Genomic DNA, 24,521 nt, shown 5'->3' on the forward strand with positions numbered 1-24,521 from the left:
TTAAAAGAACAAGGTACTGAATGATGTATATAGCATGTGAAAATTTATATTACAAAGAGGGGAAACAATATATTTGTATTACTATTTATATTCATTTTTGAAATCTCTGGAAGGGTGAATAAAGACTAAAAGTGGTGGGGCCTGGGAACTGGGCACATGAGTGACCAATGTGGGGAGGAGATTTTTCACTGCAAGCTTTTCATAATTTTTGATGTTTTTACTCTAGGGGTGTGTTACTGTTCAATTTTAAAAAATAATTTAAAGCAAAGAATTATCCTAACAATATTGTCAGATACATTTAATTCTACACAGAGCTTGGTCTCTCTGTGCCATTACTAGGTACATAGGATGTTTTTAACTATAAGTGATAGAAGGATTAAACAATGAGACAATTTTTTATCTCAAATAACATAATATCCAAAGTCGGACTGTCCCTGGGCTAGTGCTGTTTCTGCAATTCCAGGCATCACATAGAGACCTGACCATGAGGAGCCAAAATGGACACTGACATGACTTCCTGTGTGTTGCCGGAAGTCCCCAGTCGACTTCCCCTCAGGTCCAATTGACCAGTGATGTATAATATGTCCACACTCAAGCTTTGGGAGACACTGGGACATAATAGTACTAACCTTCCCTGAGCACTTCATGTGCACCAGGTACTACCATAAGCACTTTTCCTGCATTAATGAATTTACTCTTCAAAGCCACATGTGAGAAAGGTAGCATTATTATACCTACTCCACAGGTGAAAAAACTGTGGCACAGAGAAGTCAAAGAAGGTCAGAGTAAGTGGTGGGTTGAGATTCAAACTTTGGCAATCTGGCTCCAAAGTCATTTTTCCCAACTGCCATATCCGTTACCTGAGAATGAGTAAGTAAGTCTTGCTATTGAAGAGGTTGCTTCCACCAGCGGGAAAGAAGGGAGAAGAATGGCTATTAAATATACAATGAGCAGTGCTGCTCCCTAGGAACAAATTGCTCAAATTGCAGCCCTTGACTGGCACACACCAAGCCGTCAGTGATAGACACTGGCTGTTTTGTGAACACCTCCCACGTTCTCTCTGGACCCGTGTCTCCAGTAAATAGGCAGGAGGAACCCCTGGGCAATGATTGGGGTCGCTCTAGAAGCAACAGTAGCAGCAGCTCCACCTACAGAAATCTCCAAACCAATAGTGCCCATGCCTACCAGGGACATTGGAATGAGCTCTGGGGAACAGACCAGCTTTCCCCCAAGAGCAGGATGGCAACAAGGGGCTGGGGACCCCCATGGGAGACTTTGGGTGCTGCCACACACACACACACACACACACACACACACACACACACACACACAGCTCACCCGCAGCCCAGTGCTTCTTTCTACCCAGGCAGAGTGCTAGACTGCCCATCAGCACTTCACTGGCATCAGCAAAGACATGTCCTGGGAACCAAGGGGAGTTTTTGTTTGTGAGAAAAGCAGCCCTGCCTGAACGTCACAGACGTTCCCCAGCCAGCCTGCTCTGCTGTTGATTAGATCATCACAGGACACTTGCCTACTGCAGCGTCTTTACGCTTTCTGGGCCCTTGAGAAACCCCTGCTGCTACATGCATAATCTTAAACATTCAAGCTCCCATCCTCCAGGACTTGACAGCAGCTAACTCTGCCCTCGTGTGCTAAAAATACCAATTTTTCCCTGTCATTAATCCAGCAGTTTTTTTCAGATATTTGTCTTTTCATAGTCAGAAATGCAGTGAGTCACTTTCCTCACCTCCCAGGCACATCGCCCAGGGAAGGGGGTGGATGTATTCTTAGCGGAGAGCACTTTGCTCTGCTTTATGTAAACCCCTGGAGCTGGATGTCTCCAGACACAGATAAAGAGGAGCCTGGGGTGAGCAGAGGAGGCGAGAGAATGAAGCCCCTGAACAACCAGCCCTCTTTTCACAGAAACAGCTGCTACCTGCTGATCTGAAACACAGCCCTGGCCTGTGGGACATCCGCCTTCCCTCAGAGCGGAATAAGCAGAGGAGGAATTCCTTTCCAGGTTTCTCCCCCAGAGGTGCCAGAACAGTTCACACAGCGGCAGTGTCTTCTCATCAGCCTGAAAGAGAGGTCCTGACTATGCCAAGGAGGGACAATGAATCTGGCCACCAGGGCACCCAGGCTTTGTAGAACTTGTAAGAATTTTAAGAATAAGGTGGGGTGTGTCTTGCTGGCCATCATGACCAACTATTCTCAGGGTGTAGTGGGGCCACAGTCATAATCATACATGCCCCGAGCCATAATGTTATGGATTTAAGTTTTCTAGAGCTAAGAAAGCCACAGTCACTTATTTCTTCAAGGCTGTGCAGTCGGGTTGAGCCACCGCCTTTGCATGCTAAGTGCACAAAAGCCAAGATCTGAGAGACATGTCCATGTTCTGTAAAGGCCCTGTCAGGCTTTATAACAGTTGCTTTCAAAATTCTTTGGCTCTGGTGGGCCTCCATGGCCTCAAATTGGGGGAGGAGGCAGGTTCTGGTCTCCATGAGCCTGTCCAGTTCAGAAGTCCTGAGCTTCAGAAGAGGACTTTGCTTCCCTTTGCAGTATAGAAGTGCCTTATGTTAACCCTTGCATCTGCTTCAGGTTCCTTCCCTTTCTCTGTTCAGCCCTGGCCCATCTAGTGGAAATGTTAGGCAGAGCTCCCCGACAAAGGTTGCAATAGTTTCTCACTCTTGGGCAGCCAAGAGAATCGATGAAGTATTTATCATGTGTGGTAGGCCTAATAATGCCCCCTCCCAAGATGTCCACACCCTAATCCCTGGAACCTGTGAATATGTTATATTAGTTAAAAAAGGGACTTTGAAGCTGAAATTAAGATAGAGTATCCTGGATTATCCAGGTTGGCCCAATCTAATCATGTGAACCCTTAAAAGAAGAAAACTTACTCTGGCTAGAGGTCGGCGAGATGCTATAAAAAGGAAAAGTTGGAGATTTAAAGCATGAGGGGGGCCACATAGAAAGAATGAGATGGAAAATGGGCAGCCTTTAAGAGCACAAGACCAGCCCCTAGCTGATAGCCACCAAGGAAACAGGGATCTCAGTCCAACAGCCACGAGGAACCAAATTAAGCCAACAACCTGAATGAGCTTGGAAAGAGATTTATTCCCAGAGCTTCCAGAAAGGAACACAGCCCTGCCAATACCTGCAAGAACCTAAGCAGAGACTCACTGAGTCATCCTGTACCCAGATATCTAACCTAGAGAACTGTGAGACAGTAAATGGGTGTTGTTCTAAACCACTAAATTTGTGGTAATTTGTTGTAGCAGCAATAGAGAACTAATACATAGGATGTGCCTGACAGTTACATTCCTTTAACATGACAAGCCTGTCCTTCCAGAAAACCTCCTTCCACATCTGGAAGAAAGATGGCAAAGCCTGGCCCAGGCCACTGGACTCTGTCTTGCTTCCAGGAACGGAACACACTTTAAAAGTGCGAAAGAAGGGGTAAAGAATGCATGGACAGAGAGGGAGGGAGGGAAGAAAGGAGGAAAAGAGCTGGCTCTGATATTGTTATTACTATAACTCCCACAGGCATCAAAGTCCCAACAATGCCCTCTTCATAATTAAGAAATGTGAAGTTGGCTGCAGTGACCATATGGAAGAGGAGGGGCCAGGAGTGACCTGGGGATGCTCTGGAATCCAGTAACTTAAATATCTTCAGGGAGCATCTTGTGAGCAACCCTTTGGCTGTGAAAATGCAAACGACCCAAGCTGGCTGCAGAGTGTTACCTGGGAGGCCCAGCTGACACAAGAGTCAGGGCAGAGCTCCATTCCCAACTCTCCCTCCCCCCGTAGAGCCATAGACCTGGGTGGCAGCACACTCAGATCAAGTTGCACTCCAGAGCCCCCCCCGGGGTTGCTCAGTCAGGGAGGCAGGGCGCCCTCACCCTCTGCAGTCCTGGGGCTGCCCACCTCCCCTCTGAAAAGAAGTGTGAGGATGTGAGGTTGGTCTTTCTCTCTTGCTTTCTCCTCTCCTCTCACCTCCCTTTCAAATTCCAAAGTGAAAACTAAAGATTAGTCTTGCCATCTCCAGCTTTCCTTTTTTCCAATATCTTCTCAAATTTATGTAGTGAGATTATACCATTAATTCCTATTACTCATAATAAGGAAAAGGAGAAAAGACAAAATTTAAGAAGTCATTTGAAGATCATATGTGGTATATATACATAGGCCATGTATATACATATAGACAATGTATATATACATATACACCTTGTACATACACATAGGCCTTATATATACACATAGACCTTATATGTACACATAGATCTTGTATATACACATAGACCTCATACATACACATACACCTTGTATGTACACATAGACCTTATATATACATACTAGAGGCCCGATGCACCAAGATTCTTGCAAGAATGGGCCTTCCTTCCCTTGGCTGTTGGCACCGCTTTCACTCAGGCCCGGAGCTGCCTTTCTGCCTTTGCTCTGGCCTGGAGCCACCTTCCCACCTTCCCATGCTGCCCAGAGTTCCGGAGCGGCTGGGGAGGTGCAGAATGCTTGCGTCATCACCATGGCGACAATGCAAGCGTCCCGCCCCTGGCCGCTCAGTGCCTGCATATGCAAATTAACCCACCATCTTTGTTGGGTTAATTTGCATACTCACTCCTGATTGCCTGGTGGGCGTCGTGAAGGTATGGTCAATTTGCATCTTTCTCTTTCATTCGTGTAGATAGACCTTATATGTCCACATAGACCTTGTATATACATATAGACCTTATATGTCCATATAGGCCTTGTATGTCCACATAGACCTTGTCTATACATATAGACCTTGTATGTACACATAGACCTTGTATATACATATAGACCTTGTATGTATATATAGACCTTGTATGTACACATAGACCATATCATTCTCTAGCTCTGGAAAGTCACCCCACACATACACAGACCATGCACCTTCACTCATACTTACCCTGCAACTCTGATTCCCCTCCTAGCAAACCCCTGTTGCCTGCCTGGGCTATAGGATCAGACAGTTGGGGGAGCAGAGCAGGGTGACCACAGATAACCCTCGTTAGGGGAAACCATTTTGAGATCATTAACAGCCCTTAGGCCCTGACAAAGCCCAAGCATTCTTCCCATCTGATAAAGTAACTATAATGACTGAACTCATTCTCCAAGCTGTCTAAGCACCCAGCAGGGACCTGTGCTCTATTTCAAAGGTCACAAGGACTGGGAATAGCAGTCCATGACCTAAGTCAATGTTTCCTGAACTTTCTGTGGAGGATCTGTTCATGAACTTCACATAGAGGAAACAGAAATGTGGTAAGAAGTGGGAAGAAGAAAGAGGTCCACTCCCCCGGATGTTCCCCAGTGCAGATAAATACCACTTCATCCACTTGTCCTTCCAAACACTCCATCATCCCATATACATGTGTACACACACACACACACACACTCCAGCCTCCTGCTTTATTCCCCAAATCCAATCTCAGCACCCACAACCTACTTGAGAATGCCACATAAAATGCAAACCAATCTGAAGGATGCCGCTTCTCACGCAAGTTCACTTGGAAAGGAGAAAGTTACCAACCTCAGAGATGCCAGCATCACTGTAAGCAGAGCTATGAGCCAGAAAAGAAATTGGGAGACCAAAGTTGGTCCTTCCAGCCAGTTCCATCTCCAGGAAAGAAACCCCAAGATCCACAGAGCCCTCCCCACAACCCCACAGAGCTGCTGCCACCCAGCCCCACTGAACCCTGGGGCACAGACTTATACTGTGATTTTACTTATGAGACTCAAAGGAAGAATCTGTCCCAGTGTTTAGAAGAGCATGTCCCCTGATTCGATCATTGTTCTTTCTCCAGTGCCATCTGTTAATGGCTATTATTTCACTGAAACACAAGCTGTGGTGGTATTCATTTCTTTTTCTCTCCTGCTTACAAACCTCATGATATATTGAACAATTCAAGCATCATGGGCTATTCCAGCACTTTACAGGACTTAATTCATTTAACCTTCACAACGGACTCTGTGGTGGATTCCATTTTTATCCCCATCAGACAGTTGAGGATGCTGGGGCAAAGGAAGTTAAGTGAATTGCCTGCAGTCATGGGGTTATGATGTAGGTAGCAAATCCGGAATTCAAATCCAGCAGCATGACTCCAGCGTCCACAGCCTTAAATCTTAACAATTGTGCTTTCAAGATTCCCAAACATTGTATCAAAGGAACCGCCCAGCCCCTAGGAAGACGATAGTGAAGAAATAATGCAGAAATAATGAAGAAATAACAACAGCACCTTGTCTGTTAGAGAAATGTGTCCTTTGCAACCATACTCCCCCACATTCATTCTCTCTCTCTCTCTCTCTCTCTCTCTCTATCTCTCTCTCTCTCTCTCTCACACACACACACACACACACACACACACACACCACACCACACCTGCTATGGATCCACTACCACCATGCAATGAGATTTAACCTTGACTCGAGAGTTTATGTGGCTACATGGACACAGACATACTCTTCTCTTTACCTTATCACCTTATGCTTTTGGGGGATGGTTCACTTTATGTGTCAATGTTATGTGCCATAGTGTTCAGATATTTGGTCAAACATTATTCTTTTTAAATTATTATTAATTATTATTTCTGTGTGGATGACAAATATCAGTATTAGAAAATCCAATTATACAAAAATACTACATCTAGTTTGGGGTAGATATATTTATTTTTAGGTAACATACATTAAGTAGCACTAATTACACAGTAACTATAAGGTAACTAACATGAAACCACAGAACTGTAACTTTGCCACATCTTCATGAACTTGGGCCTTTCTGGCTGAGCACATTTTGAAAGAACTGGATGCCCACTCCAGAGGTACAGCAATGAAATCTACTCAGGAGTAAAGCTCTGAAGTGGTAGCTCACCAGAGTACCTTGCAGCTGACAGATGACAGGCAAGACATGTTAGTTATGAGTAGCTACAGGCCAACTCAAAAGTTACCATTTCTCTTTCTAGAAAGAAGCAAGAAGTTAAGGAATTCCTTGAATTAGCGCCTGGTGTGTCCGGTGGGAGTGCAGAGGAGGGCTGTTAGAGCGGTGTCAGAGGACCCAGCGGGTCAGGTGGGCTGGATCATTAATAATCATGGTGGGCTTCTAAATACTGGTAGCAAGATGACTTCTGATTTGTAATCTTAGGTAAATTACAGATAAATGGAAAAGGCCAGTAATCATACACTAAGATTAATAAACAGCACTTCGAAATTAACCGCGTGAGGGCTGTACTTGCAGCAGGTTCACAAAACAAGGCACCCAGATTTTTCCTTCCCACGTCTGGCTTGCAGAGCAGCTCTTGTGGCCATTTTGAAACCCCCCCCTCACTCCATCTTTGGTCTTTGCTGAACACTCCATGTACCCAAGAGCGCCAATCCTGTTTGCCGTATCTCTGCCTTCTTCCAGTTTTACCAGCTCCTGCTTAGTCTTGGCTAGCTCCCGCCTTTTGTGCTCATCATTTCGAAGATCCTTCTTGTTCCCAACCAGGATGATGGGCACATTGCACAAGCCAAGCATTCCGGAGTCCATTTTTCTGGGATGTTGTTACAGAGAACCGGAATAAGTCAAGCAATGCTCGGAGAGTTTGGAGTCACACTTTATTCACCACGGTGGGCTTAGAGAAAATGAATTCAAATTCTAAGCAAAGCTACAAGCAGAACTTCCCTTTTTATTAAAGAGCCAGCCCTATGTGCGCTTAGTGGTTATCTCGCTGCTGGCCTTGAAAACAACACAGTTCTATCCAATTAAAAAATGCACCTGGCATGGCATTGAGAGTATGGGCATATCTAGTCTCTGGCCTACAAGGTCAGACAGCTAAGTTTATCTTCCTCATTATTCAAGCAGGCTAAAGCAGGCTAGAAAGCAAAGTTATTTTTTTAGAATAAGAGGCTGTTTAAAAAAATAGCAGAGAATTCCAAACAGTAGTTTTACAAAATAGGGGTTAGCCTTCTCGATGTTTTCTAAACTATCAGGGCTGTCAAAGGAGAAACACATCAGGATAACATCAGTGTCCAGGTAGGAGAGGGGCTCAAGCAATCATAATCCTCCTGCCCAGCTGTGTCCCACAAAGCCAGCTCTACCTGCTTTCCATCCACTTCCATGTCTGCCACATAGTTCTCAAACACCGTAGGTACATACACCTCTGGGAACTGGTCCTTGCTAAAAACGATGAGCAAGCAAGTCTTGCCACAGGCTCCATCACTGACCATCACAAATGTCTTCCAGATGGCAGCCATTGCTTACCAATGTGCTGCAAGACCCACGCGTGGCCCGTGGCAGAAGTTCTACAAAGTGCCTTGAACTTCTCAGATGAAAGGCACTCGGGAGACGCTCCAACTCCGACTCAGACTCCGGCCGGTCGGTGAGTCCCAAGCTGGGAGACTAGGGCGGGCGGCTAAGGAGGCTGGGGACTAAGGAGAGAACCTACAGAGGGTGGCAGGTGGGCAGGTGGGGGCAAAACATTATTCTTGTTATATCTATGACAGAGGCGTTGACAGACCCAAGAGGCCACACCTCCTTTCAAACCAGAACTTGCTTCAAATGGAGAAAGAAGTCAATGGCATTTTAAGGAACACAAACCACCAAGCACTCCATAACATACTTTATTTCTTGGGCTACTTCCCTGTGTTAACTGACCATTTACTCCAAAAATGATGGCATATTAGGAGAAAAAAGGCCAATCAGTCCACAGTTCTTTTTCTTTTCAGACCTTCCTCACTCACCCATAAGCCAAAGGCAGAGAGTGTTGGTAGAATCTGCACATATCAAGAAGTGTATGGAAACGGTTAAGTTCATTTTGTGTAGCGTTTCCATTGTTCTGCGAAGAATATAATCTGCATGCACGTGTGAGCTATGAAATATAATTTGTGTGGTTTTGGTGACTCTATATGGGACTTTAAATGCTCTTATATTTGCATTTAAAACTAAGCTTGCACCATATAAAGATGAACTGTAAATTCATGCTAACAATTTAAAATGTTAATCTTTCTTCACTTAAAATGACATTAAATAGCAGGTTTTAAAAAACGCTGTGACAAGACAGGAGAGAGGCTGTGGAAGAAAGGGGAAGAACACAAGGCCACAGATATAAGACCTCACAAAACTGTTGGGCCGACTAAGTGAGGACATGGTAACAGGTCCTGGACATGGTAGGTGTCTATTAACCCTCCCCCCCCCCCCGCCCCCCCGTTCTGCCCAGCAAGATTCCAGCCTGACATCCTAATGGGAATTTGGGGACTTGTTTACATTGCTGCCCTTCCTAGGGGTATTTGTATTTCAAGCAAAAGACATAGAATTTCAGACACCCAGTCAGTTGGAAGATAATCTGGGACTCAAGGCTCTGTCTCGATCCTCAGATCATGGGAAAAGCCATATTCAACTCTTCCTACTCAAAAAGGCAAACCAAGGCCCAGCCAGCATGGCTCAGTGGTTGAGTGTCGACCTATGAACCAGGAGATCATGGTTCAATTCCCGGCCAGGGCACATGCGTGGGTTGCAGGTTCGATCCCCAGTGTGGGGCGTGCAGGAGGCAGCTGATCAGTGGTTCTCTCTCATCATTGATGTTTCTATCTCTCTCTCTCCCAATAAAAAGATTTTTTTTTTTTTTAAATAAAGGGCAAACCAATTCAGCATTGCCACCCTCCTTGAGCTTCTCCTCCAGGTTTTGCTGGGGAAGGAATTCCTTGCTCTTGTGTCCTGGGGAACAACAGCAGACTAGCGCTGGTTTCCAGGCTAACTAATGCCTCTTAATAAGCTCCTCGCCGGGTGAGGCCCTTGTCCACATCTGCTCGGAGGGCTGTCTCCACAAGCCCGCTTGGGGAATGCCATTTAAAATCTGTCCATCTCCAAAGACAGCATCTCGTCACATGACAGCTGAGCCTGGGGAAGCAGATGCTACAGACAGGGGTGTCCTTTCTAATGACATGCAGGGCAGCAGGACGAGCTTGCCGAGGCGAGGCCACGGAAGTGAGCAGTGACGAACAGCGGCCGGGAGCACAGGCTTGGAGACCGTGTTGCACTGAGAAACATCCTCCCACAGGCTTCTAAGAGGAGCTGCAGAGAACCATTTAATTGCGTTGACTCAGACCTTGTTTCCCAGTGGTTTATTCTAAAATTTGTTCAAACTTTTATTATTAAAGGAAAGGAATTCTGCATTCAGGAGGCACAGTCGATCCTGGCTAATCGGATCTATAAGGGGCAATTTAAACAGACAGTCGGGTTGCCATGGTAACGTTCCTGTTTTATTTATGGAAACAAGGTCAAGGTATGGGATCTGAGAGGCAGCACATCTCACTGCTGTGATTGTCAAGCTGTGCTCTGAGGAGCGGGGGTCTGGGGAAAGACTCCGAAGCTGTGAGGTAGGGTGGGGCTCTGGCTCCCACTCCATCATACCGAAGGCAGCCTCACTTTGATCTCTTTCATATTTTAGGATTACCCAGCTTTGAAAAATTAAGGAAGAAAAGCAAAGCCGAGAACTGTCATAAAGAGCTCTGGATCAGGAATTAGAAGATTTGGTCTTGGTCCATTCCTCCCCCAAACAGGCAGAACATGGTGCCCACGGCATTTGCTGGCCCTGATAGCCATCCCTGTTGCCCTCGTGATTTTGATCCATCAACCCACCTACGACGCCACTCTCCCCCGGGTTTTGTCACAGAGGTGTCCGTGTGTCTAATCCTCACCTTCCCCTTCCTCTTGCGCCTTCCCCACTCCCAAAGGTGGCAGGTGGGCAGGCTTTCCCCCACCAGCCTGGCAGAGACCTCTCTTGTGCCTCAGTCTCCTCCTTCCTGCAGTGGCCTTCATCTCCACCTTTTCCTGGGGCCACGACGGCAGAGAGAATGAAGAAAAAGAGACATCATAGGGGAGAATCTAAGCCAGGTGTCCTCAAACTACGGCCCGCGGGCCACATGGGGCCCACCGAGGACATTTATCCTGCCCGCCGGGGGCGGCTGCCTGTCCTGCTTAGCAGCCGGCTCGTCCCGGGCCTGCAGTGTGCATAGGAATTTGTTCATAGTTTTGTTTTTTTTTAAATATATTTTATTGATTTTTTACAGAGAGGAAGGGAGAGGGATAGAGAGCTAGAAACATCGATGAGAGAGAAACATTGATCAGCTGCCTCCTGCACACCCCCTACTGGGGATGTGCCCACAACCAAGGTACATGCCCTTGACCGGAATGGAACCTGGGACTCTTCAGTCCGCAGGCAGACGCTCTATCCACTGAGTCAAACCGGTTAGGGCCATAGTTTTTTTTTTTAAACTATAGTCCGGCCCTCCAACGGTCTGAGGGACAGTGAACTGGCCCCCTGTTTAAAAAGTTTGAGGACCCCTGATCTAAGCTATTATCCCTGCTACACAGACCTGAGTGTAGTGTGTGTCAAATCGGAGTCTAGGTGCAGCGGCTGTGGGTGACGACGGCAGCTTTTCTTCTACCTGACTCAGCTGCTGAGCTTCTTCTCCCTCCCCCACCCCTCCTGCCCTCCTCTTCCTCTGCCTGAGCATCAAGGACATCCTGATTCCTGTGGATAAACAGTTGAAAGGAAGCACATTTTTATAACAGCTCATCCTGTAGTTTTAGGATTCTCTTTTGTCAACAGAAATGGCAGGAAAACGTTTACCCCAGGGCCTGTGCAGAAACCAGTGAATCTGACCTTTGCAAGGTATTGAACTGTGCACATGTCCTCCCACTGGAGAAGGACAAGGGTGGGCCTGGAGGCAGACCTGGGAGCCAAGCATGTGGCTCAGAAGAGCCAAGAACAGAGGTTAAGAATGATGCACAGGCCTCTGCCTGGGCCTGAAGGAGGGCAACAGAGTAAGGGACCCTGATTTGTGGTGTCTGCCAGTTTCTGTGGTGCATGTACTTGTACTGTGGTCAATTTCAAGGTACCAATGTGACATCACCAAATGTGGGGGTGGGAAGAGAGGTGTAATAACATCATGATACAGTATTTCTACCATGCAGACACATGCATGGAAACAACTCCAAGAACACGGGTAATAGTAAAAATAATTAGGAAGTAATGTTCCGTATGTTAATCATCTCTGTTTTAATAAACATTATTTAATTGCAAGCACATATAATTTAATTTCTAATAGTAGCTAAACAGAATAATAGTTAAACGTCTGGCCACAAGATTCCTGGATATTTAACAACTGTCTCTGATGGGCCCCTCCAGCACATCACTGCCCCACCCGACCCCTGCTGCCACTCACGTTGCAGGTGACATTTGTGAAGAAAATGCTCTACCTCAGTGATCAGAATATAACAATGATAATAACACAAAGCTACAGATTTTTCCCACATAGGACATTAATTTCTGATCCACTGTGTATTGTCCTGCGTGTGGCCTGTTTTTTGGCCTGAGCATCTCAGTTAAGTCCATTTTAGTATTCACCTAGACCTGGGCAATCGACCTTTGTCCTAGACCAGAGGTGGGGAACCTTTCTTCTGCCAAGGGCCATTTGGATATTTATAGCATCATTCACAGGCCAGACAAAATTATCAACTTAAAAATTAGCCTGCTGTATTTGGTCAAACATTTAATTAACTCACCCCTAGTGCCTTGGCAGGGCCAAATGATTTCTCCGGCTTTATATGGCCCGAGGGCTGAACATTCCCCATCCCTGCCCTAGACCCTCCCCTTTGGAAGGCCCCGGTCTGGCCCTTCATCTGGAGGAGGAGTTTTTGGAGCTAGGGCGGATGTGCCCACAAAAAACTCATGCCTCGCCTTCCAGCCCATACCCTGAGGTGTGCAGGATTCCCTGCCCCTATCGCTGGGGGCTCACTGCCATAACTCTATCGGCCTTACTCCTGGATCTGTTCTTCTACGGACAAACTTCACTGCTACTCATGTGCATACCCATGGGCTTGGTGACCCGGGGGAGGCTCTTTGTGGCCAGAGCATTTCCACGTTCAGACTAGGATATCCTCGACTCTGTTTGCAATGCCCCTCGCTAGATGGAACTAGGGAGGATACAAGAAGGGAGGATACATTTGCACTCTTGCTCTGGGTCCCCACAGGCAAGCATGGGCTCCTTGCATAAGCCCCAGTTCCACAGAACCCATATTTCTTACTCCCAGCCCCTCTCATGACTACCAGGCCAGCCCCACAAATATCAGAGGAGACTCAGCCAAAAGCTGAACTTGATCATTTCTTTGGTATGAGAGTCTTATCTCAACCTTAGCAGAGCTAACATGGTTGCCCTTGATGAACAGATGATGACAAGTCTTAGTGATGCTATGACAAGCTGCCTTAACCAGGCCTGCAACTCTCACGAGCCTGGAAACGCTGCCCTGAAGGCCCCAGGCTCTCTAGCAGGGTGAGAAACCTAATAACGTATTCACTTCGAACAGCAGTTGCCGAGTTCCAATTATGGGCAAGGCGCTTTTGTCACTCCCTACGCCTAACCATGTGAGAAAGACAGTAGGCTCCGCCGTCACAAATGTATCATCTAATAGAATTGAGGAGGTAGGGACTGATGAAACTTGTACATTAAAAACTTTAATAGAAGGCAAAATATTTTCAGTATGATAATAGGTTAAAAGTGCAGGAGAAATTGTAAAAAACTAGAAGAACCAAGATGTCCTCTATAGGATGAATAAACTGTAATATGTCCTTAAAATGAAATATTATTCAGCAATTAAAAAATGAGCTATCAAGTCAACAAAACAAAAAAACATGGAAGAACCTTGAATGCATACTGCTAAGTGCAAGAAGGCAATCTGAAAAGGCTTCATACTATGTGATTCCAACTCTATGACATTCTGGATAAGGCAAACCTATAGCCAATAAAAAAAAAAAAAATCAGTGGTTGCCAGGGGTCCTGCGGGAGGGGAATAAATAGACGGAGCACAGGAAATTCTTAGGGTTGTGAAATTATTCTGTACAATACTGTAATTGTAGAAAAATGACATTGTGCATTTGCGAAGACCCATAGAACTGTACATCACAAAGGGTGAACCTTAATGAAAACGGTCGACTTTCTTTAGTAATAATGTATCAATTTTGGTCCTTTATTGTAACAACTGTACCACAGTAATGCAAGATGTGAATAATATGAGAAACAGATAATAACCAGTGTTGGCGAAGATGTAGAGAAATCAGAGCACTGTGCACTGCTGATGGAAATGTAAAATGGTGCAGCCACTATGGAAAACAGTATGGAGGTTCCTCAAAAAGTTAAACATAGAATCGCCATATGACCCAGCAATCCTAATTTTGGGTATTTGCCTAAAAGAATTGAAAACTTGAAGAAATATTTGTACACCCATATTTATTGCAGTATTATTCACAAGAGCCAAAAGGTGAAAACAACCCAAATGTCCATTGATGTATGAATGGGTAAGCAAAATGTGATATCTACATATAATGGAATATTATCCAGCCCTAAAGCTAAAGACATTCTGATATATGCTACAACATAGATGACCTTGAGGACATTATGCTAAGTGAAATAAGCCAGACACTAAAGATCAAATATTGTTTGATTCCACTTATATGAGTTGCCTAGAATAGGCAAATTTTTAAGTGCATGAGAGTACACTTAAAACTAATACAGTGTTACATGTCAATTATGTCTCCTCTTTTTTTTTCTAAGTGCATGAAAGGTCAGATCAAGGAAACATCTCATCCAATCAGCAAGAAAGCCTTTATGTGTGCATGTGTGGGGGAGGGGCAGGGGTAGTTTTCAAGACAAGCCTTAGAAGATGCTAGGATTTCAACAAAGGAAGAGATGAGAGAGGGAAGCCATTACAAAGAGGTAACATATGGGCAAATGTACAGCAAAAATAAAGCATAGATGACTGGGATGGATGACTGCATTTGACTGCAGCCTATAGGAATGTAGGTAAACAATGGAAAATTATTTTTAAAAGTAAGTACACTCATTTATCACACAATAATTATTAAAAACTTGCTACATTCCAGGTGCAGTTATAGTTGGTGAGGATGGAACAATGAAATTCCCTGTCTGCATGGAGTTCATACTCTAGTGGACTATATATAAAGGGGTCTTGAATGTCAGTCAGTGGAGAGTCAGAGAAAAACGAAAACATATTCTTTTCTGTGCAGTTTCCATGGTCATCTAAGTGCACCAGGGTTAGAGATTGTTTATTTTACTGTAATGTAACCTCATGAAGTGTACTGGCCCCTAAAGACTGTGACTTTCTCCAGAGAAATCTCACCCCCTCTCTCTTTTAAGCATAGTGTCAAAGTCCAAAATCATTATACAAGTGATTTTTCAACTGTCAGTGAGGGGCAAGGTGTTTCCTCACTCCTCAGTCATCTGAGGGGGCGTTTCAGACAGATTGGGTTAAAACCATATGTGCATGTCTTTACAGATTCTGACACATCTCTCTAGGGAGGCATGACACACCGCCCTCCCCCCCCCCGCCCCAACACACACACAATCTTAATCAGGATTTGGTCAGAAAAATGGGAACCACTCAAGGTATTCAATGAAGAGATTAATTCAGGGAACTGAAGGCTTACAAAATTGTTGGCAAGGCTGAGGAAGCAAAGGTCAGGGAAAGACGTCATTCGCTTCCAAGAAGTCTGGAATTTTAGGAGTTTCAGAAAACCATCGCTGATGATCTCAGCATCCTACCACACCGGAAGAGACAATTTTCAGGACACTCAGAAGATACTGCAGAACCTCACATCGGCCATTTATCAAGGCCTATGTGTTTGCCTGTATATTACAATAGGAGCAATAACAGTTTCATTGCACAAGAGCCTCTAATTGGCAGAAAATAAATCAGAACACCAGTACTTGGGGATCCTGAAGAATATAATTCTCAGGTTTCCAGTCCCTACAATACAGGAGAAAACAGAGGTGGAATTAGAGTTGAATGCTGATTTCCAAAGGATATCTCCTGGAGTTGAATTGTATCTCTCCTCCCCTCCCCGGCCCCGAACAAAAATAGATATGTTCAAGTCCTAACCCCTGGAACCTGTGAATGTTATTGTATTTGGAAGTGGGGTTTTTGCAGATGTAATCAAGCTAAAATGAGGTCAGACTGAATTTGGGTGGGTTGTAACCCTATGATTGGTGTCCTTAGAAAAAAGAAGGATATTGAGACACAGAGACAGGAAAAAATGCCAAGTGAAGACAGACACGCCAAGGAACGTCAAAGACTGCGGGCAACCACCAGACGAGACAAGGAAGGATCTTCCCCCAGAGCCTTCGAGGGGACATTGCCCTGTTGACATCTTGGTTATAGAATTCTGGCCTCCAGAACTGTGAATCAACAAACTTCTGCTATTTTAAACTGCCGGTTTGTGGAAATTTGTTACAGCAGTCCTAGAAAACTAATATACTCCCCTCCCCACACAACCACACACATTATTCACAGCCCAGTGCCCTAGTGAGCCACCGTGACAGACAGGAGAGTGCCTGGAAGCAGTGCTTGAGAGTGCAAAACTTGGGAGATGAACACCACTGTTTTTCCTGGGGGTCCCCTAACTTAGACGATAGGGATCATCGAAGGAAGCAGGAAGACAACAACCCTCCTCCAAAGCCATAGCCCAAACTGGACAGGAGTACCTACAGGATAACCTTGGTTTCACCAAACATGGAGAGTTGGTTACTTTCTTACCCTTGACAGTCGCTGAGGGAGCTGTATATATCTCGGGCACAAATGGGCACACAAAGTAATTTTTCATTGATCTACTTGGTGTGCAGCTATGCTGATTTTGAAGCAGCCAGCAAATCCATTTCTAAAATAGAAGGGCCAGCTTCTAAAAGTATGTCTAGTTACCGAGTTCATGATGTTCTTGGACCAAAGTGGCTTTAGGAGGGAAAGAAGAGCCTACCTCTTTTTTTCCATCTTTCCCTCAAGCCATAGACCCACTCCTCAGACAACTCCTCCCCAAGACATTTCAGGGCATTATTTGTTTCAAGGCTTATCTTTTTATTAGGCAAGTCTTCCAGAATTAAACGGAAAAATCTTAGGAGTGGGTGGCTTGGCAGAAGAAACAGAGAAAGCCTGATGGGCTGTGCCACGTGGGTGGAGGTAAGAAATAAAGATGATGCCACAGACCTACAAAGCCTGTAACTTGTCAAAACCCTAGTCCTTAAGAAATCCATTTTCCTGGACTGGTATCAAAGAGATTATTTTCTCTGCATTTCTCTGGGCACTATTTCTCCGATAGAGTAATTCTCAGAAATTACAAAGTACAGGTAAGCAGCAATTATAATCCTTGTCTTAGGAAGCCTGGACTGAGCACCCACTTTCATTAGGCTATCAGGAAAGGTGACTAAGAAATAGAATTTGCCTGGTTGGCATGGCCCAGTGATTGAGCGTCGACCTATGAACCAGGAGGTCATGGTTCGATTCCCAGTAAGGGCACATGCCCAGGTTGCGGGCTCAGTCCCTAGGGTGGGGCGTGCAGGAGGCAGTCAAACAATGATTCTCATCATTGATGTTTTTCTCTATCTCCCTCTCCCTTCCTCTCTGAAATCAATAAAAATATTTTTTTTAAATAGAAATAGAATTGAACTTGGATATTTGACCTAGTATGAAGGCAGAATTGCCTAGAGGCAGAAGACTGCAGCCATTAACCCTGGGGTGCCTTTCCAGTGGACTGTGATGTGTGTTGGCTATTACTAGGGTTTTTTCTTTGTCTTTAGCAACAGAGAAGCACATTTGCTAGGACCACCTCCTAAGCCACATGGTTGGGCATGTTCAGAGGTGTTCCATGGCAGACAATCTTCCTACCTTTTCCAGTTACATGCAACTTCAGGTTAAAAGACTGCTAGAGGTGGGGCTTTTAGTTGCAGAATTTTCCTACGAAAACCTGGCAAGGCCAAGCGCATGTTTATTCTTGCTATTCTGACCTTTCTGAAGGGCTGGCAGGAAAAGGCAGCCCAGCAATGAGCTCTGTGACACTGACTTGCTCTGCCCTAAACCATACTCTCAGACACTATGGCTCCAGGCTCATCTGTGGATGACATTTATCCAGGTTTAAGTCTTGAGTCTCCTCTTTGACACCAGCCCAAGAAAATGCACAGGCAAAAACCAGGCAGTGACGGCACATACTCAGGTTTTACCCAGAGGTGATTTCTTTTCCCTCATCAGAATTCATTACCATCAAGATGGTAGGTTTTCTCATTAACAACCATGACAGTGACCAGCCCTCCTCATTTATCAACTTATTGCTCATCTAAAAATGTCAAGTGATCTAATATGATTAGGTAGCTGTATGCAAGTGTCTCCTATCTCAGTCTCCTTCTGGACAATCTAGGAGACAACTGGCTTTGCCTTTGCATAAAACTGAATAATCATTAGAGTCTTCACAGGACTATGAAGTCATAAGGCTCAGTGGAAACTCAGGATGTTAGTCAATTCTTTCTCCTTGCCTCTACACAGAAATGCAAGCCATTTAGGATAGTAGTCATTGCTAATCCATAACCACAAGAATGGATAATATTTTAAAAGATAGATAGATAGATAGATAGATAGATAGATAGATAGATAGAACCTCATACTTAAGTACTTTACACGCATTATAACTATTTTATGAGGTATTTATTATTATTATTCCCAGTTCATATAAGTGTAAATCAAGGTTGAGACAGATTAAATAACATCCAAATCAGTGGCAGAGGTGAGATTTAAACATAGGCATCTCCTAACCCAGAGGGTCCTGTGTCTAAAAGAATCTTCTTCGTACTATTGTGGTTGTTCTTTTCACATAAATCAGTCAGGGAGGGGGGAAAAAACCTTTTTCTTCTACCCCACTTAGGTTCAGTGCCTGGGGCCCTGCAAGTTAGACAACAGACAGATCTGCAGGAAAAAAGGTTTATTATTACACTAGAGGCCCGATGTGCAAGGGGCTCGTTCAGAAGGACGTCTGGAAGGTCGTTTGGCTGTCTGGTCTAATTAGTATATTATGCTTTTATTATTATAGATATGTATATGGAGGACTTTATAGAAAAGTGAAGACTCCCAAAAAACAGACAGGCCTGAGAGCTTATATACCTTTTTAGAAAGACTGATAAATTGTGGAGACAGGACAGAATGAGGGAAAAAGGGGTTGGGGCTATGGGTGGCAAATTCTGTGAAAGTGAGTAGGAAATAATGGGGGAAACTAATGGAAAATAGAGGTTATTTTAGCAAGATTTGTTTGCAGATCCATCTCAGAGCTGACTTTTTGTCTGCTTTATAGCCATAAAGCTCCCACAGGAGCAGGGTCTTCATTTCTCAGAAGTTTCTGCCTTTACTCAGATAAGAAAAGATCTGAGAAGGTTTCTTTCCATATCTGTTGATTCTCATTTGCCTCCAGCTCAACATAATCATGCCGAAGTGGCATCTTGGGGGCAGCATATCCCAGTCCCCTTCAAATCCATGCCTTCTTTCCCTCAGTACAATTTAGGAAATATTTTGATTGTCAAAACAAGATATAAATTCTTTTCCTTATTTTTTTGTAATCAACTGTTAGCTGCAGACCCTCTTTTTCATGTATCCTTGGCGCTTCCCAACCCCTCCTACGAGGAAGTTCTTCCTAAAGTTTAATTGTAATGCCTCCATTGCAATGCAAGCCCACTCTCCCTTATTCTGTCTCCAGGGAAAGCAGAGCAATGTTTTCTATTCTTTTAGTGTGGTTGAAGATTGCTCTCTCTCTCTCTCTCTCTCTCTCTCTCTCTCTCTCTCTCTCTCTCTCTCTCATATTTCTAGCTACAGAGAGGAAGATGACTTTTCCATCAGTAATTTGGAAGACACTTGCCTGTTCTTTGGCAGATAATCTCCAGCTTCTTTATATATTCAGATGGTTTCACTTGCATTGTTAACTGTCACAGTCAAATGGAAGACTTAGTGTGACATTTATACCACCCCCTGGTTAATCCTCTTCTGTGATTGATAAAGCACCCATGACACTCTTGACTTGGGAATAAACAGTTTCTAGTCCTCACGATCTAGGATTCATGGTCCACTGAAAAATTTACCATAACATCTAAGGTTTGAGTAATGAAGACTTAAAGGAACCTGGAAGACTCTGAAAAAGTCTTCCAGGAATCAGCAGAATTAACTTTATCAGAAGCAGCCACAAATCTGCCTGTGAGGGCAGATGCATTATTTCAAAACAGGATGAATTCTTGACCTTTTTTATTTTAAAGTTAAAGACATTTAAAAGGGGAGAAAGCATAGCCTTTATTGACTCTGGTTTTTAAAAATCATTTAGATTGTTTAATTATCTATTGTTATAGAGGCGCCTGGAGGGCCAGCTAAATAAATGTTTACAATTTCTAACAGCTCTGGACCATTTGCAGTTGCTATATACTAAGTTCCATCACCAGTGCCAATTCTCCTTCCATGTGCTAGTATATCATCAAAAGTTTCACAGACCAAGAACACGTTCATTTCTAACACCCAAATGTAAGCCAATATGGTGTTTTTCTGATGTCTGGGCACTAAAATGAACCCTTTGGAACACATGGAAGCAGAAACACAAATATTCTATACAGGCAAGAGACCAGTGCTGTAGGCCAATTTTTAGCTTTAGAGAACCAGATGAACTAAATTGTGTTCAGCCAGGTTTTAACTTTTCCACTTCCATCACAATAGGACTATGACCATTGTGTGTTATGGCATTTGTTCTGCAACTGAGGGAACATCAGCACAATTATTGATGGAGAACTACTAATGTATCCCAAGTTGTAAGACAAGGAGTTTGCTTTTGCTTTTTGGAAGTTCCTCCAGTAATTTTGATGATCAACCATGTTTGAGAATCATTGGTCAATGCTATTCTAGGCAGTCCCTAAACAGAATTGAGACCTGGGCCACGGGAGGCAACGTTGTCTCAAGGAGTAGTGAAGAACTGAAAAAGGAGGAGGGAGGGAGGTGAGCAGGTGGAACAAAGAGGGTGCTGAAAGGGAAGGGCAGAAGCCAACTTTGGCCCAGTTGTCAACTCAGCTCAGGAACTGCTCAGCCTAGGAGCAGGCTCTCTGATTGGGAGATGAGTCCACCAACACCATTCACATCCTGTAGTGCAGTGCAGGGAGGGGAAGGGACGGAGGGAGAGCATGCACCATGGAGTCAGACAGCCTGCTGTGAATCTAGGTTCTGCCACTTGCAAGCTGTGGGACCTTGGAGAAGTTTACCTAACCTATCAAGGTCTCAGTTTCCTCATTTCTAAAGTGAGGATAATATAGGAGCCACCTCATCGGGTGCTGAAAGAATTAAAAAAACTTTAAGTGCTCAACACAGTGCTTGGCTTCTAGTACTCTGACGCTACTGTTATCTCTCCCCATTGTGACCAAGGTGCCCAGCTGCTGATGTTAAGGGTTGATATATTTGTACATAAACTACATCTAAAGACTAACTGACTCGATGGTCAAATCTGTGGCCAGGACCTCCTGAACACCTCACACTGACTCCCTGGGTCATTTACTCAACAATATGTGAAGCAGGTGAATCACAGTAGAGGTAAAAAGGTTGAAAATCACAATGATCCAGAGGAACTTAGCATAATGTCTCAGTAAACTCTTCGAAAAGTATATCTCAAAGTGAAGGAGGCGGGCAATAAGAATGGATGGGGGTCTGAAGCTGTTTATAATGAACAGACCACTGTTGTCATGACCTAAGTCAGATCACTGAACACTGCACTTCTTGGAGCTCCATCTCCCTCACCCATAACACAGACATCATAATGGAGTGATGGCAGACAGCAAAACTGAGAAATGTGCGGTCATTATCACAGTTTCCACACAGCATTAGTTTACCCACAATCCATTCAGAGATTCCTGAAACATGAATTTAGTTACCAATAATTAGGCTGTATATCTCCAGCACTTAGTAACTAACTTCAGAAAGTGACCAGGAAAGCTTTGCTTTACTTATTTCTGTCTTTCAGGATTTGTAGGTGTTTTGTTTTTTAGAAATGGAAGGAAGAAGGGAGAAAGGGAGTGGGGAGGGGAGATGAAATATTTACTGACAGCCCATAGGCTATCCCTGAGAAAACTATAGTAACCACGAAAGCAGTAAGACAATGCCCAGATTCCATTTCTGCCTCATTCCTCCAGGGTCTCAGGCCCAGGGGGAGGAGTTTAGGCCTTGGGCCAACCTGAGCTATAAGCACGGCTCACTCTGGACTATTTATAGTGCTGGTCTGTTGGGCAGACCTCTTTAGATATTTCCAGCTCTTTCTAATTCAAAACAGCTCTTCACAGCCCTGAGCCATAACAGTGTGTGTTTCAATGCTTTTACATATCCTGGGTCTTGCAGGATACATAGATTAAAACAATGTTAGTGATCCCTGTTTATTCCATCAAGTGAAATAAATTAGTCAGTAGTAGCAATGCACTCGTTCTCCTTTGTATTGTAGAAGAATTTGGCTTCCGTAGTCACTGATTTAGTCTTATCTATCCTTGCAAAGATAAAATCCAACTGTAACAATGGCTTCAGCTGTATTTCTTTTCAGCATGTTCTAAGATTCCTCTTCCTCCTTAATAAAAATTCTGAGACTACAGTGTCCTCTCTCCAATTTAAATGGCGTTATGAATTATGGATACACCATCCACTATGAGGCCCACCAATCACTGATATTGAACAGTTCTGATGAAATACTGCAGCCAGTTTAAATTGTTTTCCAGGGAGTTGGACTATTGATAAAACAGCTCCCACTGCCAAAGCCAGCCCTGGTAAGGAGTATGCCTTTATTTGGTGGGAAAATGAGTTTGGTATGGTAGCCTTGGATTATCACCAAAAATGAAGAAGAAAATGGAGATGGATTACAAATGGGATCAAGAATAGGAGGCCCTAGCTGATTTGGCTCAATGGATAGAGCGTCAGCCTGCAGACTGAAGGGTCCAGGTTTGATTCCGGCCAAGGGCACATGCCTGGGTTGCGGGCTTGATCCCCAGTAGAGGGCGTGCAGGAGGCAACCGATCAATGATTCTCTCTCATTGATGTTTCTATCTCTCCCTCTCCCTTCCTCTCTAAAATCAATAAGATATATATATTTTTTTAAAAAAATAGTAGACCCTTAGATCCTGTTTCTTGGGGTTTATCTTGCACTGGGATGAATTTGTGGGGCAGGGGGGGAAAATGGCACTTGTCCTCAATTTTTTCCTTCTGGCTACAGAAGATAAAAATTTGTATTAATATCAGCTTTGGTGGGTAGCTTGTTATCCATTTGACACCACTGTCCAGCTGCTTTCAAAGTCTTGTAGTTTCCTTTCTATAAGTGCTTTGATTTTTACAAGGGTTTTGCCCTGTAATTATTTTATATTTTGGAAGGCTATTGTGAGAAAATAAATTTCTGTTATTTTAGCCACACGGCCTGTGGTGTTTGGTTATAGAAGCCCTAACAATTGAAGTCGGTGGGCCTGGAGCAAGAGAGAGTTCTATAGCAGGTCTAGTTATGGTACAAGCAACCCTGGTGCTCAGACGATCCTATGGTGCTAAGCTCTGTAGAATCTTTGACAAGCCTCAATAGGAGAATCACAATACAGACCCATTGAGCAAGCCCATGCCAGCCAAGGGGGCTTTGCTACTCAGAAAGCAGGTCTGGGCCCATGGAGGGACTGAGCACATCAGCATGGTACATCAAGCGACCATACAACCAGCACTGCCTTTTATGGGTGGGGTATTATCAGAGCCACCAGGTCGTAAAGTTTGCACAGAAGAAATCTATCACAACCTGGGACTTAGACCTCTCAGAGATAAAGATCTGGGTTACTCCACCAGCCAAATCACCTCAACCCACAGACGTGCTGGCCAATGAGGAGGGGGTTCTACAAAGGGTAGAAGAGAAGGGAGATACTGATGAACATCTAGGAACAAACTGCAGCAGCAAACAGTGAGATCTTGGCTCACCAATCTTCCTATTGTAGGTTCTTAGTCTTTGTGATGTTGAAGAGTCAGTGATAGGGTAGAGCAACCTACCATGGGGCACAAGAAATGTGAGTGGTAAAAATCTGGACTGCAGTAGACGCAAGCAATGGCCTGTTCAGACCCCCTCATCCTTAACACTTCAGAGCACAACAACCTTCTACCTGTTAGCACCTAGATTTGTTTGTCTGGGAGTTTTCTCTCGCCTACAGAGCAACCCTACTGTGCACAGCAGGCCAGGTATGCCAGGAAAATTATACCAGGCCCCAGGAGCAGCCTTTAACTAATAACTGATAGGAACTGGTGTATAAATATCCCAGCTCCCTCACCTCTTAAGTGGGATGATCCTGAGGCCCAAGTTTCAGAACTCAGAGTTCCCTGGGGGGATTAAGCGCCAGTCACCCGCAGTGCTAACTTGCTTGACAAGCACCTTTATTTTACTGCCCTCTCTCCCCTGTGTTATTTACTCCCTTACCACACTTTCCTATGATCAATTACAAAGTAAATTTGTTTTATTGTCTCAATGTCTGCTTCTGCAGAAACCCAAACTAACACAACGCACCTATCAAAATACAGACCATCGGCAATCTCTAATCAACAATATTCCTAGCCTTCCCATTGTTGTCCGGGATTGCTCTCTCTTATGTGTGCAGAAGAAATG

The 24,521-nt window shown here is 44.4% G+C and overlaps 1 protein-coding gene and 1 pseudogene across 2 annotated transcripts in view; both read right to left on the reverse strand.

Moving 5' to 3' along the window:
• MCCC2 (methylcrotonyl-CoA carboxylase subunit 2) overlaps positions 1–24,521 on the reverse strand; it is a 216,416-nt gene that overhangs the window by 37,888 nt on the left and 154,007 nt on the right. The window lies entirely within an intron of this gene.
• Positions 7,276–8,268, reverse strand: LOC308253985 (transforming protein RhoA-like; annotated as a pseudogene). The gene is made up of 2 exons: positions 7,988–8,268; positions 7,276–7,572 (listed from the first exon to the last, which is right to left on the reverse strand). The product of its transcript is annotated as a transforming protein RhoA-like (transcript).

The sequence above is a fragment of the Plecotus auritus genome (genome assembly GCF_963455305.1).
Source record: "Plecotus auritus genome assembly, chromosome: 7".
Taxonomy (NCBI): Eukaryota; Metazoa; Chordata; class Mammalia; order Chiroptera; family Vespertilionidae; genus Plecotus; species Plecotus auritus.